The sequence below is a fragment of the Impatiens glandulifera genome, chromosome 7, assembly GCF_907164915.1.
Source record: "Impatiens glandulifera chromosome 7, dImpGla2.1, whole genome shotgun sequence".
NCBI classification, from domain to species: Eukaryota; Viridiplantae; Streptophyta; class Magnoliopsida; order Ericales; family Balsaminaceae; genus Impatiens; species Impatiens glandulifera.
The window spans coordinates 12,457,047-12,471,834 of NC_061868.1; positions in this window are offsets into that span (position 1 = coordinate 12,457,047).

Sequence of the window (14,788 nt, forward strand, 5' to 3'; positions counted from 1 at the left end):
CATTCAAAACGTAACTGAACAGATATGAAAGACAGAGGTCCTAACTTGTCCTAAGGATTCAGAGTTTGAGAAACACAGCTACTTAGACGAACATCTACCTTAACAGTTTCATCTTTATATGAAATCACTGTCTTGGTTATTTTAACCTGCTTGGTTAGACGGATGCGTCTAATAGACGTTAGACGTTTTTGCGTCATGAGCAAGAGGATGCTCACGTCTAATCAGACACGCGTGTTTCACGTGCTGTTATAGCATAATTAGACGTACACGTCTAATAGACTGATTTTTCAAAAAAAAGTTGAAAATGTGAAAAGAAGAATAAAACGTCTAACTACTGATATAATTAGACTCTTCATCTTATGGTTTTTCGGACAGCTGTCTTTTAATGCTTTCTGTTTAAGTTTTCTTTCCCGCCGAAAAATAAATCAGTCATTCCTCAAAAGAATTGAAGACACATGTCTCTCAATATGCAATAAATGACTAATATTTCTGACATCTTTTGCTTGCACACTTAGTATTAGACGTTCTATTTCATGCTAACATTAAATGCTGTGTATTGGGAACTATCTTTTGAAATTCTTGACGGTAGGAGTAATCATTAACTTTCTTCTTCATGATTAAAACTCCGGTATTAATAGGTTCATTCACTCTAAAAGGTTAGAAGATCCTTGAAATTCCTCTTTCTCTCTTTAGAAGTCAAACCTCTCAAACTCTTGTTCATCAAATCAAAATGCTGCCCTTCCGACCAAAATCGATTCAAGTGGACTTTCAATCTGTATCCACTCTTGAATCTCCGGGCATGCAAAGAATGTTCGAATCGCTAAAAGCTTCGGGGCTGAGAAGATTCCTCACCCCTCATGAAATTTATCATGAACAACTTGTCAACGAATTCTTCCAAACCTCTAGCTTCTATCAAGATAATGTTATTGCTGGTGCAATAATGAGCCAGATGGTCTGGATCACTGAAGAATCTTTTGGTGAGTTTTTCCATCTCCCAACAGATGGTATTGATGATTTTTCAACCACTCATCATAACCTCATGATTACTATGATAGAAGTCTTTTCCGATTCTCCTAAAGTTGATATTCATGGAAAGAAAAACCTTCTGAAGGTTGAATATGCCCTTTTAAGTGATATCATTTCGAAATCCCTTCTATCTAAAGAAACCTCCTACTAGTATTGTACGAAGGTCTTTCAGATCATGGTGGCTATCACCAGGGGTGTTTCGGTGAACTGGACAAGCTTTCTTTTCGGGAATCTTGTCAGAATGGTTGTGGCTAGGAAGAAGATCTTCGGATTTGACGGTCCTCTCAGTTCTTTTCTCTGTCATCGTCTAAACGAACCTGATAAAAGTTTTCCCCTTCCTTCTAAGATCTTGAACTACCAGAAAGTGATAGATTACATTCAAAGGGTGGAAACGCTCAAATCTAAGAAACGAAAAAGTGAAGACTCCAACTCTCCTCTAACTGCAGTTTAGAGACATCTTAGATTGAAGTCTATCTTGTCCAGAAATCATGACCAGGAAGAAGAAGAAGAAGACTAATGATTAAATGTCCTTTTTTGTTATTTTGAATGTTTTCATAATGTTTTTTTTGGTAAACTTATCATGGTTACATTGAACAATATTTTGAGTGTTTCTTCTGAAAACACTCATATGTGATTAACATGGATGTTTTGAATGATTACTTGCATGTTGACTTTTTGTTAATTTATTGGATGAATGCATGCCTTGTTATATGTATGCAGATTTGCAATTTCTTCATCAAAATGGGGAAATTGTTGGGTCAAATTATTTTGACTATGTGTTGAAATAATTTACCCACTGAAATTTTGATGATAAAATAATTTATGAGTTTTGATACAGGTGTATTAAGACTACATGTTATTAGACTTGGATCTAATGAGGGTCATTAGATCGATTTTGATCTCCATTCGCATAAAATTAGACATGAGTCTAATGGAATTAGACGTACAGTCTAACTCATCGGAGTTAGACGTGTAAGTCTAATAGATGTGTAAAGAATTAGACGGATGGTCTAATGAATACACGGAATTAGACGTACAGTCTAACTCATCGGAGTTAGACGTGTAAGTCTAATAGATGTGTAAAGAATTAGACGGATGGTCTAATGAATACACGGAATTAGACGTGAGTCTAATGGAATTAGACGTACAGTCTAACTCATTGGAGTTAGACGTGTAAGTCTAATAGACGTAAAGAATTAGACGGATGGTCTAATGAATACACAGAATTAGACGTACAGTCTAACTCATTGGAGTTACGTGTAAGTCTAATAGACGTAAAGAATTAGACGGATGGTCTAATGAATACACGGAATTAGACGCGAGTCTAATGGAATTAGACGTATAGTCTAACTCATTGGAGTTAGACAGATGGTCTAATAAATACACAGAATTAGACGGGTTGTCTAATTAGTGAAAGTTAGACGTGAGTCTAACTCCTTCAGATTAGTCTGAGGTAGAACCAGAATTAGACGTGTAAGTCTAACTCATCGGAGTTAGACGTGTCAGTCTAATGGTTATATAATAATTAGACGGGTTGTCTAATTAGTGAAAGTTAGACGTGAGTCTAACTCTTTCAGATTAGTCTGAGGTGATTCCGGAATTAGACGCGTCAGTCTAACTCATTGGAGTTAGACGTGTCGGTCTAATGGTTATATAATAATTAGAAGGGTTGTCTAATTAGTGAAAGTTAGACGTGAGTCTAAATCCTTCAGATTAGTATGAGGTAGAACCGGAATTAGACGTGGCAGTCTAACTCATCGGAGTTAGACGTGTCGGTCTAATGGTTATATAATAATTAGACGGGTTGTCTAATTAGTGAAAGTTAGACGTGAGTCTAACTCCTTAAGATTAGTTTGAGGTAGAACCGGAATTAGACGTGGCAGTCTAACTCAATAGAGTTAGACGTACCCGTCTAATGGTTATTGAAATTAGACGCAAGTCTAATTATATTAGACTAGGCGGTCTAATAGACACTTTTCATTAGAAGGAGTTGACTTATTTCATTAGACCGATTTTTTCAAATCCGTCTAACTGAAATACGTCTAATGCTCTGTTCAAACAGTACGCTTGAATCTAGCATTTCTCCTATCCACGTGTTATAGCTGTACCCTACTCCTGCTCCACTTTCCAGTGAAGATTAGTACAGCAGTTATATGCATCCAATCAAGGAATGCCACGTAAGAGGATTTTCCTCACATTACCCGTTTTGCAGGTACATCCCTGATGGAATATTCGGCGCACTACCAGTTCGGTACGGCCACGATCCTTGTGCTCAGAACCTGCTATGTACAATGGAGACTTTCCAATCAAAGAGTGCCACGTATCATTCTTGAAGATTCGACCGTTAGCTCCTGCTCAGTATTTAATCAATCCTAAGAACAACGGACGATGCAGTGTCTTTTGCCTCAACCAATCTTAAGAACAAGCATTCTGATTTTGCAGAGAGAGACTACTCAATCATCTTGCTTACTGAACTTACTTTGTGAAGCTTCTTTCTGATTGTACTGTGTGTGAATCGAGAGAGAGAGCTAGAATCAAAACACATTAGCTGAGTGATTTTCTTCATCTTGTAATTGAACAGAAAGTGTTCTGTTCAATAGTGAGATAAGTGTGTGTAAACTGTATTTGATTCTTATCATCTTATAGTGAATCCTTCCGGTGGTTGGAAGAAGGGGTGACGTGGGAGAGTTTCTCCGAACATCCATAAACAAACTGTTGTGTTCTTCATTTCTGTCATCTTTTCATATTTCATCTTGTGTTTCAAACCCAAGTAAACAATTCTGCCTTGAATCTGTTTCAAGTGTTTACACAAGTTTGCGTAGAATAGAAAGAGATATTAATCCCTAACAGGATTTCTATCAAACTGTTTTTCATAAGCCTTCATCCTTAGCCAGACCCCCGTCTCTAACGATAAAGCCGATCCTATCAATTTACTAAGTAGACTAGAAAACTAAAACTGAGAACCCGGTTTACATGATAGCTAGGAACGATCCGAACTGGCTTTGGCACAAACGATTAAACCATCTAAACATCAAAACTCTAAATTTCATATGCTCTAAGGAATTAGTTCATGGCTTTCCAAACATCAAATTTTCCAAAAATAAAATATGTGCTGCATGTCAAATGGAAAAACAAATAAAATCATCTTTTAAAAGTAAAGGAAATTTTCAATCCGAACGATGCTTAGAATTACTACATATGGATTTGTTTGGACCGGTTAAGGTAACAAGCCTAGGAGGCATGCATTATACCATGGTAGCTGTTGACGATTACTCTAGATTCACTTGGGTAACATTTTTAGCTTCTAAAAATCAAGCTACACCAAACCTGATCAAATTACTTTTAAGGATACAAAATGAGAAATCTACCCGAATTAACAGAATTAGAAGTGATAGAGGAACCGAATTCACAAACAATACTTTAACCACTTTTCTTGATGATTCCGGTATTAGGCACGAGTTGTCTAGTGCCAGAACACCTCAACAAAACAGCCTGGCTGAGAGAAGAAATTGAACTCTCAAGGAAGCCGCAAGGTCCATGATAGCCGATTCGGGTATTGCTCAAAACTTTTGGGTTAAAGCTATCAATACTGCGTGTTACACTCAAAACCGGTCTTTAATTACCAAACGACTAACTAAAACGCCGTTTGAAATATACCATGACAAAGTTCCTAACATCCGGTATCTTAGGATCTTCGGCTGTAAGTGTTATGTTCACAATAACGACAAAAGTTATTTGACCGCGTTTGATGCTAAATCCGATGAAGGAATAATGCTAGGTTACTCAGCCGTTAGTAAGGCATATATAGTTTATAATACTAGAACATTAACGGTTGAAGAAACTTCTCATGTTATTTTTGATGAATCGATTGAGCGTAACACTACAGTACCCTTCGACCTTCACAACAGATTGGAAAATTTCAATATCTATTCTGATGATGAAGATGAGGTTCCAGTCTATAGACAATTTGTCAATGATCAAGCGATTAATGCTGAGATTCAGCCTGATCAAGCTGCTTTACCGTAGGAAGTTTACGCCTCGGTGTCCACTAAGGAAATCGGTCGGCTTGACTCTGCTCAGCCTACCGATTCGTCTAACCTTGATCAATTAACCGGATGCTCGGAAGACACTACCAGAATAAACCTCAGAAGGAATAGAAATTATCCTCTTGAACTTGTAATAGGTAACCTCTCATCACCCGTCCGAACTAGGCAACAAAATTTGGAAGAATATAAAAACTCAACTTTCATATCACAAATTGAGCCGAAAAAGGTGGATGAAGCATTGCTAGATCCCATTGGATTTTAGCAATGCAAGAAGAGTTAAACCAGTTTGAGAGAAATAAAGTCTGGCACCTAGTTCCAAGACCAAAATAGCAATCGGTCATAGGAACAAGATGGGTGTTCAGAAATAAACTCAATGAAAATGGTTTGGTTACGAGGAACAAAGTTAGGCTAGTAGCTCAATGATACAAATAAGAAGAAGGCATTGATTTTGAGGATTCATTTGCTCCTGTGGCTAGACTTGAAGCCATTAGAATATTTTTGGCATTTGCAGCTTTCAAAAGTTTTAAAGTTTTTCAAATGGATGTCAAAAGTGCTTTTCTAAACGGTAAACTAAGTGAAGAAGTGTATGTTGAACAACCTCCCGACTTTAAAAATCTGGAACTAATAAGTCATGTATACCGGCTGGACAAAGCCCTTTATGGTTTGAAACAAGCTCCAAGAGCCTGGTACGATACCTTAACAAAATTCTTATTTGATCACAACTTCACAATAGGTTCGGTTGACAAAACACTTTTCAAATTTGAGAAAAAGGAACACATTTTACTTGTTCGAATATATGTGGATGATATTATCTTCGGTTCAACCGATCCAAAATTATGTAACAAATTCTCAAAGTTAATGACTGACAAATTTGAGATGAGTATGATGGGGGAATTAAGTTTCTTCCTAGGTCTCTAGGTTCGGCAAATCGATACTAGGACGTTCATTAGCCAACCAAAGTACACAACCGAACTGCTTAAGAAATTCGGAATGGACACTTGTGTCGAAGCGGCTACCCTAATGAGCTCATCCGTAAAATTGGACAAAGACGAGGACAGTTAAGGGGTAGACATAATAGTCTACTAAGGAATTATCGGTTCACTTCTCTATCAATAGCCAGCCGACCGGACATCCTGTTTGCGGTCGGAGTATGCAGAAGATTTTAAGCTAATCCAAAACAATCACACTATACCACGGCTAAGAGGATTTTAAAATATCTGAAAAGAACTCAAGACATGGGACTATGGTACTCAAAAGACTCAAGTTTTAATCTAATAAGCTACTCTAATGCAGACTATGTAGGCTGCAAAATCGACAGAAAAAGCACAAGCGGGACATGTCACTTTCTGGGAGACCGGCTTGTTTCTTGGTACAACAAAAAACAAACCTCAGTTGCCACTTCAACCGCAGAGGCGGAGTATTTAGCAGCCGGAAGCTGCTGTGCTCAACTCCTCTGGACTCAACAACAACTATGGGACTTCGATATAATTGCTGAACAGTCTCCAATCTTTTATGACAACACCAGTGCAATAACGATTACATACAATCCGGTGTTGCACTCGAGAACAAAACATATTGATATCAGACATCACTTCATCCGGGAACACGTTCAACAGAAACACATCCGGCTGGAGTATGTCTCAACCGAACAACAAGTGGCTGACATCTTCACCAAGCCGCTACAGGAAGATAAGTTCTCTTATTTCAGAAACATTTTGGGACTTACTAATAGTAAACAACTTATACCTTAAATGTTACTGCATGTTTTCAAAAATCTAAACCTTTATGAAAAACTGGGGCATGAGCTCATGGAGAAGCTCATGCTTCTGAAGTCATGACTCACGGAATGTTTAGAAAAACCAGCTCGAATACTTCAATAGGAAATTAAACACTCAGGGATGCTAACCGGAAAAGATGTCTCCGATTAAGCTTGGAAAATTCACATTACCAAATTACATGTAAATAAGTCGGGCGGTTCAAATGACTCGAGTAAAACAGACGGTTTGTTCCATAAACTGAACAAATGTCGGCTTAGATCGACATTTTTTCACACCGGAATAAGCTACCTCGATAAAACTAGTAATGGAAAACTAACTAATAAGATGCATCATAATTTCGGAAAGTGAACTTTTTCGGCTAACTTGGGACAGCTGACCGTTGTTTTCATGCATGCCTTAATGATTTAACCTATGAAACATAAAACAGTCTATACCTCAATCAAAGTGAAGACACGTGTCTATCACTGAAAGTGGAAGACTAACATCTCTTCCATATTTTAAGCCATAATGAAAATCTTTTGCCATCATTACTTTGTCATTGGAAATAACCATTATACACTTAAACAAGTTAACTCTATCATAATTACAAGATGACATCACTAAGCATGCTAACTATCATCTGGCTATTTAAGCAGCTCATCTAATCCAATCTCAAAAACACTATTCATCACAAGAAATCTCTCTAAGAAAAACTATCAAGAAAAATGTCTTGCCTCTTTCTAAGAAAGTTCTTCTAGCCGATTTTGAATTGGTTGCCCATTTTGAGGACAATGAAGTCCAATGCATCTTCCGAGCTCTTGAGAGCACCGGTCTTAGTAAATTTTTGGAAACCGCTACGCCATTAACTACACCGTAGTTAATGAGTTCTTTGAAACTGCAAGGGTGATACACCGAGATATCATCTTTGCCCAAGTTCATGGACAATCTTTCCTTTTCAGTATAACAGACTTCGCAACCTTTTGCGAGCTGCCAACTAAGGGAGTTACCGATCTCACATACTCTCTAGTGTTCATCGATGAGATGAGACACCATTTTTTTGGCTCTATGACTCCGGTTAACACCTGGGGACCCAAGAGTTTCTCGCAAATGAATACCAAGTTCTAAGCGAGATTCTAAGTAAGTCCATCCTGGCCAGGGAAAAGTTCTAATCCTACACCCAATGTATCTTCGAGATGATGACTTCCATCACCGAAGGAATTCGGGTAAATTGGTCTAGGATCATCTTCGACAACTTGAAAGACTTGATCATCTCCAAGAAAACCGGCTACGCTCCGCAACTGAGCGGCCTGTTCAACCACTTCAACAACTATCACGGTTCAGGTATCACCCTCCACCTAAACCAGTTGTTGACAAAAGAGAGGATTCAAGAACAGATCGATAGATGGGACAAGGCCAAGGACAAAAAGACTCCAACCGTTGGGCCGTCCCATTATTAATCCTCTCTTGTTTAACCGACTAATGTTGTGTCTTTCTCGTTCACTTTCCACTCTACCACCGAACCGATAATTTTGCTGTACTATCGGTTCGGTACCACATCTTTTAATTACAAACATCTTTTTCTTTCGTCTCAATTTTTTAGGAAATAAAACTTTAAAATTCTAAAATATACAAATCCGACATCTTCTCAGGGAGAAGATGCCGAAAATACTCAAGCCGAAAAATCACCCAAAACCGAATATTTTCAAATCAACATTGGGAAAAGATGTGACCATTCCCCAAATGACGTGACTAGTCCGGATAGGCTAGTCAGTCTACATCGTACTCTCCCAAAATTATTTCGTTGAAAAGACACCAAATATTTAATGAAAATATTGACAATATATAAACGGTCATATTTTTGAAATATCTTCATTAAATGCTTCGTAACCGTCCCCACTATATAAGGAACTCATCCTCCCTTAAAACAAATCACAACTTGATCATTTCTCTCTCTCTCAAACATCCTGAACTTTGTCTCCTCTCAAAATCTCTCAAGATGAATGCCCAACTCCGAAACTCAATCATCATTGATTTCAAACCTACTCTCAACTCTAGATTCAAAGATGTTCTTATCCGACCACTAGTTGAATCCGGCTTACAAACCTTCCTTGAAGGCTTAGACTCCATCCTCGAGGCGGAGGTAACCGAGTTCTTCAATAATGCTGAAGTAAGAAGTGATGGTAGCATTGTTACTTACATTGACTACGACTTCTACCGACTCACTGAAGAGTCATTCGCGGATTTCTTCGATCTGCCATCCGAAGGATTTTCAGACTTTCCTACTCCCATCATTCAAGCGAATGAGCGTTACTCATTCATTTTCTCCGGTACCACCCATCCGGTTGAATTCCACGGTTTGAAAGATGATCTAGCTCCCCACATTCAAATCTTCCAGGACCTCATCCAGCGGTCAATCCTGGGACACATGCCGAATCAACGCTACACTCGACAAGTGTACGACCTCATGATTTCAATCTCAAAATACTCTCCCATAAATTGGGCTACTTTTCTTCTCAACAACTTGAAGAACAATATCACGGCCCCTAGAAGAAGAATCAAATTTGCTCCTCAAATCAGCCGATATATCCGTTCCATCATCCCCAATCTCGGCCTAGGAGTTCCGGTAGGGCCGACTAACACCATGACCGAAGACATGTTGGAAAGCTGGACTGAAAGAATCGAACACCGGACCGGCTACACCGTGAAGGAATGGATCCTAAGAATGGAGGAAGGGAACTTTTTCTAGAAATTCATATTTTAATTGTATCTTTCAACTTCCGGTCACCTTGGTCTTTTTGTTGTACGACCGGTTGACCATTCTATGAAAATGCATGTTTGAAATTCCATATCTCAAAATTCGGCTAAGACTTTTGAAAGTTATCCTCAAACTTTAGTTAACGTCAAAACTGGGTAACATTTAATCTCGACTAGCATCAAAAATCAAATTCAAAATTAACCGAAATAGTCTCCTGCTCCTGGTTTACCGCCCCTAGTTTACCGTTCTAATTTACCACCCAAAATTACCGCCCACAATTACCGTAGTAACTGTTGGAAGGAAAACTTGGCGCCAAAATCCAGAATGACGTGACGGTTCAGTTTCTTAATCGCCAAGTAACCGCTTCCTATATAAATAGGGAATGTTGGATCATTCATCCTTTCACGCTCTCTCTCTCTAAAATCTCAAAGCATTATCGATCACATCTCTCGAATTATCTTCAATCTCTCTTTCAATCCACCATGGGACGTGATAAAGCACTATTTACCCATATTTTGCAGATCGACTTCAAGGATATTGAAGAGAACGGAACCCGCGACTACAAGACCTTGATCGGATCCATAAAAGACTCTAGTTTAGAGGAATTTCTGGATGGTCCGTTTGTTCTTCATCAAGATGAAGTTCTAGAAATTTTTAGCTAAGCAAGTGTGAAGAAGAGGGTTATATCTGCCACTGTATGCGACATAACTTTCGACATCAATGAAGAACTATTTATTGCGGCTCTTGGACTGCCTAGTGAAGGACGGGATTTCCGGACCGGTCTATCTGAAGCCGATGCTACGGCGGCTCGGCAGGCTATATCGAATGATCTGGCTGACCTGGTGGACCACACCAGCAAGAAAAGCAAATTAAAGCCGGAGTTCCGGTGACAATCTAACTCAGTTGAAGTTTGAAATGATGATCGGCATAGTTCGAGGCGACAAAATCAACTAGGCTGGTGTGCTCTTCGAGTAACCGTGTGAAGTAATTGCAAGAACAAAAGATCGGGTTCAAGCCTACGCCATACCGATTAGGAAAATCCTTCGTCATATACAGATCTTAATCGGAGAAGGTACACCCCTATCAAACTCTAAAATCATGAACTTTGAGAACAACAAAGCCTGGACCGAAAAACCGCCTAAGGAGAGAGCTCCAAAGGCTAAGGTTACTAAAGAGGCCGAACCAAGTGTCCCAAAAGACAAAGGTCCCAAAGAGGTTGAGCCTAAAGACAAGGAAACAACAGTCAAAGCCAGCCAAAAATCAAGAAAGCAACAAAGAAGAAAAAGCCGGTTGAGAAGAAAACGACAAGCGGGTCTCGTGACTCCGACAAAATATCATCTCCCAAGCAATCCGACTTGGTCATTGTTAGGATCGGGGACGCCCTTGGAGGACCGGGGTGTTTCCGGTTTCTAGGAAGGGTGACCTCTTACACAACACACGACACTCTTTGGTGATAGTCCGGTTAGAGACTATAACCGTTCTCAGCACTACACAAACTGTCACAGACTCTTGAACCGGGTTCAAGGGCGGAAATGTCTGTTTCAGTTTGAAGCAACGTATGCGACTTAGATGATGTTTTAGAAGGAGTCGGTTTTAGAGATATGAGTGGACCGGTTTACGGAGTACGATTAATTTGGTTTGAGGTTAGGTTAATTGAGTAAGTAATGAAACGAAAGAAGTGACACGAGACAAGATTTTTTATGGATGTTCGGAGCAAACCCTCCTACGTCACCCATTCTTCTCAGGTTATGAGAAGGATCTCCACTAACTTTCAAAGTTACAACAACACTGCCGGTCGAGCCCAACTCGCTACTCGCCGGTTACACCAACTCACTCTTGATGTAATACAATAACTCAACACAACAAGACACAGAAAGCTTCCGGTTTATGACACACCGGTTTTGGATCGTAAAAGTTTATCTCTCTAATATTTTTGTAACTTATCGCTTTTCTCAGAAGGATGTGATTCGTAATTCTCTTAAAATGAGGACGCTTCATCTTCCTTTTATAGTAGATGAGATCCCAATGGTCATTTTCTTCTCTCTCCGTGGGATTGGTTGATCATTATCACGCCGGTGCAGGGAGGTTACTTGCACGTTTCACCTTCCTCAACACTTGGCAAGCATGCAGACACCTCTGAGTGTAGGATGACGTAACAGGTTTTCAGATTCGAACACGTGTTGGGCATGCACCTCCGATTGTCAACATCGGATTAGTAAATCATCATTGCTTTCCTCGCATGCTTCCGATCGGATCTTATCTTCTTTTATCTCTTCGAGACACGTCTATTTCGTCATGTTACGTCACTCTTGCAGATTGTAGTTTCCGGTTTTGTCTCTTGTGCAATATGATCCGGCTAGAATGTGGACTTTGTCTTTGCTAGCCGGTCTCTTGATAGATTTGAAACCGGTTCCTCTGATCTTTGACTTGATCACTTGGAACTGATTTTCTTTGAGGTATTTCAATAGCCGGTTGATGAGGCTCCAGCCGGTTCATACGATTTGATCTGTTCCTGCACATAGAGGTTAACAATTGTTTAGTTTTTCTAGCCGGTTCCAAAAATTAACTTTACTTAATTTTTCTTATCAATTTCTCCCTTTTTGATTATTTAGAATAAATATTTAAAACTTGTAATGTATGGCCGGTTTGAAAATTAACTTTCTTAATTTTCTTATCAATTTCTCCCTTTTTGATTATTTAGAATAAATATTCAAAACTTGTAATGTATGGCCGGTTTGAAAACTTTGTTTAGCGATTTCTCCCTATTTGATCATTTTCTGTTTGAAGAAAGTTTTTCAAAAATAAGTGTTTGAGGTTTTCAAAAGATGTGTAGTGACTGATAAATTCAAATCCATGATAAAACAACTCAGTTCCGAGTTCAAATAAAACATGAATTGTTTCTTAAGGAAAGAAGAGTAAACTAAGGCTTGGATGGTCCCCCTTTTGAAGTTCTTTCTCCAGTCGCCTTCTTTCTTCCTCTTCCCTCGCCTTCCACTCCCTGTCGCGTCTTTCAGCGTCAATCTGAAATCCGTCCCACACACTTGAGATGCCGGGAGTTCTTTTGCCGAATCCAAAACCGGTACAGACTGGTTTTGGTTGACAAGGCGGTTGAGCAGCAGTTGGTCTGGAGCTTGGAGTTACGGTTGAGATTTCAATTGTCCTCCTTTTGCACCGGTTTAGTACTTCGATGTCCTCTTCTTCTTCATCTTCTTCTTCTTCATCAAGAGGTTGTACGTTCAGCCCTACCGGTACTATTACTCTTTGGCTGCTTTGTTCTGCCCGCTTCAACACTTCTGCAACCGCTTTCCTCTTCCCCTTGTTTCTTGTTTTCATAGTGTGTGATGGTTGAGCAGGTATGGATTCCTGGGTAGCTGCCTGTTCTTCCTCGTTACACTTCTGGGCAAACTCATGATCTTTCTCCTTAATTTCCTTCTGCAACCGTTCCCTTTCCCTTTCTTCGTCTTGTATCCTCTTAGCGGTTTCGGTGTCAAAATCGATTTGCTCTTGAGTTTTGCTTACTTGGAGTTTGGACAACTCCCCAATTTGAAGAGTTATGGCCTGCAGCATATCTACCAGAGGAGCGGTTGCGATTTGAATGGATTCTGCGATCAAGGATTTGACGGAGGTTTGCACAGCCTCATCTATCATGGATTTGATAGATGTTTGAACGGTGTTGGCCATTTTGGTTTGAACAGATCCCCGGATAGTGTTTGACAAATTTGCTTCAGCTGCTACAATCCTTTCATCGGTTGCAGTGTTGTAGTTTCCAAGACACGACTCAAGGGTATCGATTACCGCCTGCTTTATCTGATCAAGTTCCAGAGCCTTAACATTTTGAGGAGGATCTCGTTCCCGGTTTTCTGCTGTCCTGGATGTCTCCCCGGCAGCAAAGAAGAGCTTACTTTGATATAGATCGGCATTGGTTAGTTGATGTCGGCAGCCGTTTCTCCATTGTGCATCGAGATGGTCAAGATTTTTCAGGAGCTGTTCCCGCACCGGATGAAACCGTTCAGTCATTCTCATTTCAATCGAATTTAGCGTTGCTCCTTCCACTTCTTTTAATGCATCCTCAACTGCTTGTAACCGAGCGTATTCGCGAATTACTTCGGTTTTGCTGAAGGCCGGTTGGATAAGGTTGGTGTGTGCCAGCTTGAGGGCCATTTCTTCTAATTTTATGAGTTTCTCCCAGTGTTTGTTGCCGCTCATCCCCGGAATCATATCTGACAACTTTGTCTCACAACAAAGCTGTACCCATAGGAGATACGGTGATATCACATCACTGGCACTTCTGTTCATATCCCTAATGAGTTCCTCAAACATTTCATCCTCTTGTTCTGCTGTGAAAGTAACCTTGGCCCCGGTTAAGATCTCCGGTTGGGAGCCGGTTTGCAAAATACCTTTTCCCTTGTCAACCTGAACTTGCCCTTCAGGTGTAATTATTGAGGCAGATGGCCCATCTTGGGCCGATTGGTTTGTTGTGGCATTTGGAACGGACTTGTTCCCTGCTGAACCGGATGGTTCCTGTTCTTCAGTGTTACCCTCCTGAGCCGGAGGGGTAATAGTTGCGGTTTTGGCAGTTTCTTCGACCGGTTGAATTTCACTTTGATCGGGTATCTCAACCTGATCAGCTGACTTAAGACGACTTGACACATCGTCTTCGGTTTCCCTTGCAATATTTTGGACTATGTCCTCAATAGCTTCAGAGGTATTTAAGCCTACGTCGGCTATTACCTCGTCGATCTTCTTGCTTGGGGACTTGGAGTTTTCAGAGTGAATACTAACCTCTACTGCCTCCTTGGATGCTGACTCGGTTTCGTGGCTCCCCGAGGGTTCGGTTTGCCTTGGTGAGTGAGAGTCAATAGGAATGGGACGAACGGTATTGATGGGAATGGGCTGGAAGATGTCTTCGGTTCTCTCTGGTGGATTATCCGAGGAAAGGGTTTTCTCGGAGTCCACCGATTTTCTGGAGCACTTCTTTGCGGAAGACTTCTTCCTTCCCTTCTCCTTTTGAGAGGTTTCGGCTTGATCGGCCTTTCTCTTTGGTTTCTCTTGTTTTGAACATTCTTCAGCCGAAACGGAAGAATTGGTCCCTTTTGAAGACTTCGTTCTGGGAATACTTCGGCTTAACCGTTTTGTCGGGCTTCTCAATCATCGACTCGGAGTTGAGAATATTGTTAGGTGGGAGCGGTTCACCTTCACCAAGT